A 10,427-nucleotide genomic window follows, 5' to 3' on the forward strand; every position below is an offset into this window, starting at 1 on the left:
TAAAATATATGAAAACAAACATAAAAAGTTTAAAAAATGACTCTCTTTTCGTTTTTTGTCTAAATACTGAACTAAAATCACTGATAACAAAAAAATACAAATGTATTCGAAACATTACTGCCACCTCATTTCGTTTTCGTTTCACACAAAATAATTAATAAAAAAATCACAATTTTTTTCTCAAATTGAGGTCGAAAACTTCGGTCTTAGAGATATGTACATTTTAATTATTCTGTGGATAACTTCTATAATATAAAAGTTGTGTTTTTTCTTTCTAACATAGTTTAGTCCATATTTATAACTAGAGACCGGATTATATGCAACAAAAATAGCCCAAAATATGCATGCAAATATGCAATAAAAATAGCTAAAATATGCACGAAAATCCATAAAAAGGGTCAAAATATGCAACATGAAATAATACAGGAAGTCGTATTTTTACATATTTTTTTATTTTAGTAAGCTATTAGTTCTCAAGGATAACAATTATATTTTCGAAAATATCAATTATAAAATGTATTTAACAATAAAATTTAGAATTTACCTTTAAAAACGTATATGACTAAGTACTGTTCTAAATGTTCTGTAGACAAATTGTGTCTACGATCGCTTAATATATTTTTGTAAGCGGAAAAGGAACGTTCTACGTCTACTGATGTGGCTGGACAGAATTTAAATTTGGGTGCGATTTTTGAACTTATTGTTCCGGGCAAAATTTCACCTGCCCCGTTGATGAAGTTATCAATTTGGCACAAAGGTTCAAACCCTGGGTTATTATTCAGTATGTTTTCAAATTTTTCTTTGAGTTTACTCGGGAATAGCTTTGGCAACGAGGAATTCATAAGGCGAATTTCCTTCATAACCTGAATAGATGCATTCAACGCCAATCCATGAGTTTCAAGCGTTTTTATACTTGCAGGTATGTAGGCGAAATGAGTGGTAATCATAGCTAGGTTTTTTTTAATACTGGCGTCGTCAAACGATTCTTTGCACTGGAAAACTGCCAAAGCCTCTGCACTATCGAAGTCATTGATAACACCCTTGATGGCTTCAAAATGTTCATGGTAAAACATCGCAGCTTCGATCCATGTACCCCAACGTGTTATTACTGGCTCAGGAGGTAAAGGGATATTTGGCAGTTTTTCTTTGTAGGCCTTTATACGAGCAGGCGCCAAGGGCCGGAATTCCGATATTCTACCGATTTATATCATATTTCCCTTGAACACTTTAAGTTTCTAAGTTCTTAAAAAAATATATGCTATTTTTCAAGATATTATCTGAATATGTGTAGGGCCGAAACGTTAATTACATAAAATTCCCTCGATAGAAAAAAATTGCAAAGTATGCTCCAAAAATTATTATTTACACATGTGTTTCTGTTATATTACAAGTTACAGGTATGAAAAAATTCAAATTGCTTCTTTAAATGCTACTTAAGATATTTTTAAAGAAATTTTTGCTGTATTGTTAATAAGTCATGTTTAATTAAATATTTTCACAACTGTCGCTTACGCTTATTGCTTTTAAATCACATTTATTATAGCGCGCTCGCTCCGACATGAAGATTAACTTATTTTTCATTGCAAAGCTTCATTCGCCAACTCGAGGGCTTTGGGGGCAGACGTGTCGTTCAACGTTTTATGATCTACAGACGTGCGATTACGTGCAAATATTTGAACCTATAAAGATAATTTTAAGCGTGTAAAGTATATCAGTTCATAAATATTGTTTTTTCAAAGATGGGAAATAAGCGAAAGACATCTCGTATTCCAAAGAAAACAATATATCTCCAAAGGGTTCAACGCATGATAGGTGAGAAGAAAACAGTACAATATTTGATTTACAAGCTTATATTTATTATAAACGATAATTTATTATAAACATTTGTAATTCATATTTTTATTTATGTATTGTGTAGTAAAAAGTTATAAAAATTATTATTTTATTTTTTTCAGAATACGATAAACGATAATTTATTATAAAAATTAATTATTATTTTTATTTATGTACTGTGTAGTAAAAAGTTATAAAAATTATTATTTTAATTTTTTCAGAATACGTACTTTGGGAAATAAAACTAATTCCAAAATATTAGAAATTACGGGGTAAGTTCTTATTAATTTAGTTTGCTTGTTGAGGATACTATATGATCGTGATTTATTTGTGAATTAACTTTCTACGTACACAAATACACACGTCACTTTACATCTGCTCTAATGATTCACAATGCAACGATGTCCGAAATATAATATAATATGTAATAATAATATATGGGCCATCTGTTTCAAATAACAATACTCAAACGTGGAATCCAGAAAAATAATGAACGTGCCAGCGAAAAAAGCTATTGAAAGTTCTGAAACTGTGGGGAATATAATTTAGTTCAGTGATGTTATTTTTTATGTCGGAAGGAGGCCCTGAAGAAAATAATTTCTCTCAGAGCCTGTGTCATCTTTGAGAATGCTGTATAGAGGGTCTTTTTTGAGGAGGAGGGAGTGAACCTGTCCTGAATGTCAACTGTACAATTTCTACCTAGAATTAACTTTATTGTACGTTTTTTGACTAACCGTACCTAGGTGTTCTATTTTCAATAAACTCTTTAATTATGTTTCAGATGTGAAATCTATACTCCGCTACAGAATGTTTTGCCCAAGTCTTGTAAAGATGCAAAGGCACGGATGTAATAATAAAATCATTTGAGCCCTTTACTGTTATTTAAAAGGTCACTTGAAGTGCAGTTATAATCAATGATTTTATTTTTTTCTAGCTTCCACGAATAATCTGAAAAGGCATTATCTAAGGATTATACTCTTAAGGAGAATATAGAAAATGTAGAAAGGTGAAACGGATTTAAGATTTTCGATGAAATTATTGTGTTGTGAAATATTTATTTTGTTATTTATTACTTTTTTTTTTTTTACAGTTTTACCGTACGCGGTCTTGTTGTAGAGTGGTATATCTAACTGTCATGGAAAGTTTTTTTTCTGAGCTTTAAGAGAAAGGTTTCTTAAAGATACTGGAGTTATTCTAGGGCTATGTTAGATTTTTAACATCGATCACCGTAATGCTTGCCTTCCTGAATAAATCTAATTTTATTTAATCATTTACGGCGAAGATATTTTTGACAATGGTGTGTTTTTATCTTTCTGTATTCCAATCATTTAGCTTTGCTTCTAGGGTTGTGCCCCAGTATTGCTTTTTGGAGACTGTAAACGGATCTCTCGGCATTTAATGAAACTGCAGCAGAACAAAGGCTGTTGCTATATTGACGTTCATGGTATGTTTTGCTCAGATTGACGATAAGGTTTACAGATCCGCATTTCGCTCGAAGCATGTTTAGGGTAATAAGTTTATAGTTTAGGGTTCTTTCACCGTATTTATGGGAATATTTCGGAACCACCAATCTTTCATTTTGAGTGTTACTTGTGTTTGTGATTAAACAGATAATATTTAGAGAAGTTAAAAATAAAATTGAAAGTTCACTGAAAGCTTAAACTATTAAAAGTAGTAATTTCATAAAAATGTAAATAAATAAAGCCCCTTTCACATTTTAGAATGTAATTTAATGTTGCTTACATGTTTTATTACTCTTTATAATTATTGAATTGTTTAAATGAATAAATAAATAATTACAAAAAAGTCTTCTGATTTTTAAGTCCTCAGGAAGCACTAAGGATCTTTCTATCTATCTTTATAATATAATAAATTTGATGAGCATAAAAATGTAAACGTGTATATAATTTATATAAATGTACAAAAGTAGATATTACACCTGTATAAATATTATATTGCGCATATTATACAAGATGTCGGGGGTAAAGTGCACAAACTTCGGGAGGTGATTCTAATTGATAGTACAAGTAAAAAAGAAAAAAAACTTTTTTTGGAATTCCAACGTTTTAAGATAGTTTTCGAGTAAAAAAGTTTAATTTTTTGTATGGAAAAAAAACAATTTCTTCTACGGAAAATAAATTTTTGTGGAAAAAATTTGGAAATTCGAATAATTTCCATTTCTTTTTTACTTCTTCTAGCATTTAGAATAACCTCCTGAAGTTTGAGCACTTTACCCCCGGACACCCTTAAAAGATACCCATATAAGAAAAACCTTATTGATGTAAAAATATTTATTGATTTTATAAAAGTTATAAATTACTTTTATTAAAGTGATAATAGTATTTTAGTAAAGTAAAGTAATTTGTATACCTATACAAATAACTTTCGTAAATGTTTTTTGTAAAATTAAAAAAAAAAAAAATTAATTAAATCCGTAATAAAACCCATATTTTGAGAACCATCTTCATTTCGACTTTCGTTCTAATTTGCTCGGTGCTAACTAAAAATGGGTCTGTTTTTCTAAAATTGCAATAGATGTCGGTAATTTAATTTCGTTATTTAAATTATTAAATAATCCCCAAAATTATTCCTAATACGAATTCAGACAGTGACACCTCTGTCGGATTCTTTTAACACTAAATATTGTTTATTTTGTGGGTGTTACCCAAATCTAAATTCTTTACGCGGAAAGCTGGCCCTTAAGAAACACTTTCTTTGCTGATGAAATCAGGTTATTTACATTCGCAAACGTGGATCTCACTTCTTCGGCGAGTCTGTGAATTCCGTGAGCAAAATACGTCACATTAATCAAATTGGGATAAAATACTTGGAGGGCTTTGCCTGCTTTGATCATATAGGGGGCAGCATCTGAGAGCAACACATACACATTTTCATCCGCAGAAGATTCAGGAAATATTTTTTTTATACCCTCATTCAGAAATCTGGCGATCGTAGAATGATTTGCCTTTTCAAGTTCTCTGCAGGCCACCAAATAGGAAGGTGAAGGTTCAAGTTTTAATGCACCAACAATCAAATTTGCAATGTAACGGTTGCAAGTGTCGGTGGTTTCGTCAGCTGAAATCCATATGATGTTATCCTTGAGTTCATTGCGTATTTCTTCCAGCACATGTAGATAAATTGATAGTATGTAATTTTTACATAAAGTAGATTCATCCGGTATATTTTGATTTATGCAATATTTTCTGAGAGTATCCTTCAAGGCAGGATTTGTCAGTTTGTATAGAGGGATATTGCTTGCAAGAAATGCTTCACATAGATCCATGCTAAAGTGATTTTGTTGTTTACCTTTGGAGGTTAGTTCACTGTTACTGCTACTTGCCACTGTAAAAACTTGTTGTCGTGGGCCTTTCTTCTGCACTCCTGCGATATGAACACTGGTTTTGACATGCTGGTCTATTTGGAACTTTTTTGTGCTAGAAATTTTTTTCTCGCAAACTCGGCAGTATAAAACTTTTTCGTCGTATGTAAATATTCCAGGATATTCAGCTATCCACGTATGGGCACTTTTTTATCAGGGGGCATGGTTCACTTTCACAATGTACAACTTCGTGCAAATAAACAAAACACTAGACGAAACTCTAAAGAACAGCGCGTGCGACCAGTCAAAAACAAAATTAGCAATTCACTGAATTACCATAAAAATATGCCAAATCACCCCTCATACGAATGAATGAATTGTTTTCGGCAATTAGCCGAATTAAGTCGAGTAGGCGCGAGCGCAGGCGAAGATGAGAGAGGTTCCCCCCCGCTCCGGCGGAAGCCGGCCGTAGCGATCAGTAAGATCAGTTATCAGTTCTTTGCTCAGCTTCGCTGGCCGCGCGCCTTGCTATCTGACGTCTATAGTGTCGCTATGTGAGGCATCTGAACGATTTCAAGTGTAAATATAAAATATGAAATATATAATATATAAAATAAAATATGCAACTACCGCTGAAAAGGGTCTAAATATGCATTTGCATATGCAAATATGCAAATGCATATAATCCGGTCTCTATTTATAATTAATGAAGGTAAGGGAGACAACGAGTTCCGGAAAGCGAACAAATTGACTTTACGGGTATTAGCTGTTCCCAAAACAAAATAGCATATTAATGGGTATAATATGCTGTGCCTAAACATATTATGGCCATTCCAATCTCCTGGCCCGTATTGTTCAATGATATACATGTTTCATCTAAATGATCCAACTCCTCTCTTTCATTTACTGATGGCTCCAAATCCCCAAACTCTCCTAACTATGGTATAGGTATTAACGTTTAACACAATAATTCTAATGACCGAATATTCCATTCAATTTCAAAGCAAATATTTTCAGCCGGTGCATTGCAGTAATTGAATATCCCAAATATAATTTTGAACATTCTCTTGTTCTCTCTAACTCTTTCTGTGCCTCCCAAAAACTTAAATCCAGTTCTCTTCTTCATCTTGTTCATCACTTTGTGTGTCATTCGAGTGATGATAGCCTACATTCAAAGCTCCCAATACCTCAATAAAAAGGACAACCCCATCAAATCGCTGTTTTAACAATTCCCAAAAAAGAAATTTCCTCACTTATTCGAATGAGTATTTGACATCGTTCCGTTCCTTCTCACCTTTTTAAAATTCACGCGCTTGACTTCTCAGATTGTACATTCTGTGGTCTAGAAGTGGGAACGTTAGATCACATATTTTTTGGCTGTCCCTCTCTAAACAAATATTTTCTCTCTTCTGTAAGGCCTTATCTAAAATTGCCTTCTCTTCATTCAACATCTCATCCCTTCTAAGTCTGAATTCGAGACCAATCTTTCATATAATTTTGAAATTTGCCAATTTAAATAAAATTAATCTACAAATTCACCTTCCCTCTCTCTATAATTTGAAATGGTGGCCTAGAACAGTGTTCCGCAAGCTTTTTGTGTTCTAGGTAACACTCTTCGGTTCGGAACGAACGTTTCGCGCGCCGCGTCACAAAAATTCCACAAGTGACCACGCTGTAAACTGTAAATCACCTTACTCTAGCCAAATACCGTATACTAAATATATATATTTTTTTATAAGGCAATTGACCCTAAAAAAAGTGCCGTTAAAGTTAAGATAGATGGTTAAACTTTTGTGGATTATCCATAAGAGGATAGGACATATAATATATTGAAGTCATTCAAGTCTATGTACTTATATATAACTGAATATAAGCGAGAATTGTTGATAGACAGCAATCACGGAATACTAAAGGTAGACTGTTGGGTAATTTTAATAAGCAAACGATAAATGCATTTGAAAGAATAATGATTTTTACAATTGAAGAAGACATGGTTAAGAGTCTCCTCTTCCACACCACACTGCAGAATGAACTCTCGAGTATCTGAATTTTAAAGAAATGAGCTTCAATAGAGCAGTGGCCAATTCTCATTCTCGAGATACAGGGAATAAATCTTTTGGATTTTTTTGCCGTGGAACCAAGGTTTACTTGGAATATGATTTTGTATTCCAGCATAGTAAGATCCAGTTCGAGTTTTCGTACTTGTCCAATTTTTTCCCAGAAACGAGACATGTTGGATTTAAGAATAGAGAAGACGCTAGAGAAAGAAATTCTAAAATCTTAATTAATATAACCAGAGACTGTTCCAAGTTTAGCGAGTGAATAAACTTTCTCGTTACCCTCAATTCCTAGATGGCCAGGCACCCAAACCAATATTGTCTCAAACTTAGATTCGATTAACTCTTGACAGGCCAAGATGCCAAACAAAACGTTTGTAACCAAGTGGGTCTTCCGATGACCCCATGCATTTTTGTCTTATGGGCTTTTAAACTATAGAAATCCCAATTATTCAGTCAATTATTAATGGTAAATTATGTATTTGCGTAGGAATACGTAAAATATTAAAATAATATGTAAAGTATTTAAGCTAATATAAGGAGGATAGTGATTTTGGGGATTACCTACTCCCCCACTTGGCTGCGGGATAGTTAAAAAGTGAGGATGTTTTAATATTATAAATACCGTGGTTTCCGGGACAACGAACGATATTAGAGGAAATTGTAAGGCTCGACGAATATTGAGAATCTAGATTTGAATTAAAGCTTGTTCAATGGCGAAACATTTTGCAGTAAATATGGAAATTTCTTTAGACAATTTATAAGACAGATTTACATTGAATTCCGGAATATATACCGATGGGCCAGATTCTTTGTGATCAGATTTAGAACCATCTGTGTATATGAGGGAAAATCCCGGAAACTTTGAAGTGATAATGTTTTTAAAATGTTCCTTAACATTTTGAAAGTTATTAATGGAAGAAAAAATGTTCGTCCGGAAGTCAGAAGTTATTAGGCTGGGGATAAAATTGATAGAATCAAACGGGGTACTGTGAATAGGAAGGCTTTGATCATCTTATAGATTTTGGATGGAAGCAGACAGAGATCTGGATGAAAGAAAACTCTTTAGTAGGAGAGGGAATCGATCTCTATCTATTATCTTCTTTCTGCTGTTCAAAATACTGAACAAACGATCGAGACTCTCTTCCAAAGAGTAAAACGATAAAGATAATGCTTTGAAAATATCTCTATCCGCGAAGAATTGTCTTCTCAAAATAAGGGAGGATCTACACATTGGAGAAAATCAATCGGAGAAGATTTCATTAGATTGAACTAATTCTAAACTCATTCTGAGCGCTTTTGATTGGATTCTTTAAAGTTTTGTATCCAGATATTTAGGAAGTGGGTCGAAAAGAAATGTGCCATAATCCAAGTGATTTCGCACTAGGGAATCATACATTAGTTTAAGAGTAGTATGATGGGATCCCCGCCATACTCTGGAAATAGCTCGCATCATATTAAACCCCTCACGCCGCGGCGCGGCGCGACAATGGCCAATTTTGATGATTTGGCGCGACATCGCTCTCGGCGTTCGACCATTTGGCATAATTGATGTTTTTTTAAAGAATTAATAAGAAATACCACTTATTTTTTGTTAATTCTTATTAGTTGAAATGTTGATAATGATTTTTAATGCTTTTATAAAAAGTAGCGTGTAACTTGGGCGCTAAGTTTGTATTTTATAGATTAAAGTTGGTGATGATTTTTTTTCCGTGTACAAAAAAGACACAGCAATAATATCCTATTAAAATTAGCGTGAAGAATCGTGAAGATTTTTATTCCTACTCCATTAAAGGCAAAAAATTGGAAAAAAAGGTAAACTTTGAACCTAGGCAACAGTTATAATTTATGAAAAAAAAAAATTATCAGTTATTTAAATACCACGTATCTTAAAGAATATCTTAAGCGATTTTTAAAAATACTTTTTTCGTACAAAAAGTTCACAAACGACCTGATTTCGCACGCCTTCAAACTCGCCTAGATACAGCAGCATAGTTTTTTTCATTATTTCTGGCTTTCACCCTTCAAGGGTGTTCTTGGCCATCATTTAAAATTATTGAGAAATGAAAGGTGAATTTAAATATTAATTTTATTTAAATAGGCAAATTTCAAAATTATAATGAAAATCGGAGTCGAGTTCAGACTTAGAAGAGATGAGATGTTGAATGGAGGGGAGGCAATTTTAGATAAGGCTTGATAGAAGAGAGGATATTTGTTTAGAGAGGGACAACCAAAAAATATGTGATCTAAAGTTCCCACTTCTAGACCACAGAATGTACAATCTGGGGAGTCAAGGACGTGAATTTTAAAAAGATGGGAAGGAACGGAGCAATGTCCGATCCTCATTCGAATAAGTGAAGAAATTTATTTTTTAGAAAAATGAGGGAATTGCTGAAACCACAGTTTTGATGGAATAGTCCTTTGTATTGAGGCATAGCAGGCTCCCTTGGATTGACTATCAATGTGCCAATACTCCGACCAAACATTGCGGGATCTATCTTTGATGATGGAAAAAATGTCAGATAGGGGAATGTGGTTTACGAGGGTAACAACAGGGTTGGACGCTCCTTGTTTTGCCAAGGCATCCGCAATATCATTACCCATGACACCAACATGTCCAGGAATCCAAATCAGAGTTACAGTTTTACCAGAGCTTTGAATGGAGGCTATCATCTCTCGAATAAGGCATACAAAGTGATCATCAGGATGAAGAAGAGGACTGGATTTAAGTTTTTGGAGGGAACTGAGAGAGTCAGAGAGAACGAGGGAATGTTCAAAATTATTTTTGATTATATATTTGAGAGATTCTATTATTGCAATGCACTCGGCTGAAAATATTGAAAATTGATTTGAAATTGAATGAAATATTCTGTCATTAGAATTATTGTGGTAAACGCTAATACCTATACCACAGTTAGGAGAGTCGGGAGATTTGGATCCATCAGTAAATAAAAGAGAAAAGTTGGGCCATTTAGATGAAATAATGTCATTGAACATATTATTGACAGTTCGGGCCGGGAGATTGGAATGACTTTTAAGGATTCCGATCCCTTCTAATATTGTTGGGGATAGGGTGACATGACTATATTTTAATTTGTATAAGGGAAGTAGATCATTTTGGATGATGTGAAGCTCTGAGAGAGACTTAAAATTTTTACAGATGTCAGGAAGAGGTTTAGTTGAAGCTCTGATTGTAGATGAATGGGTTGAGTCAATGA

At 33.4% G+C, this 10,427-nt stretch overlaps 1 long non-coding RNA gene across 2 annotated transcripts; it reads left to right on the forward strand.

Moving 5' to 3' along the window:
• Positions 1 to 1,609: 1,609 nt before the first annotated feature.
• Positions 1,610 to 3,407, forward strand: LOC149426573 (uncharacterized). Of its 2 annotated transcripts, XR_016302805.1 has the most exons (4): positions 1,610 to 1,812; positions 2,055 to 2,105; positions 2,768 to 2,839; positions 2,924 to 3,407. It is a non-coding gene; the product is annotated as an uncharacterized LOC149426573 (long non-coding RNA). The 2 variants fall into 2 exon arrangements; XR_016302806.1 differs by lacking the exons at positions 2,768 to 2,839; positions 2,924 to 3,407 and adding an exon at positions 2,615 to 2,679.
• Positions 3,408 to 10,427: the final 7,020 nt, after the last annotated feature.

The sequence above is a fragment of the Hesperophylax consimilis genome, chromosome 1 (genome assembly GCF_061612785.1).
Source record: "Hesperophylax consimilis isolate HC1 chromosome 1, BYU_Hcon_1.0, whole genome shotgun sequence".
Taxonomy (NCBI): Eukaryota; Metazoa; Arthropoda; class Insecta; order Trichoptera; family Limnephilidae; genus Hesperophylax; species Hesperophylax consimilis.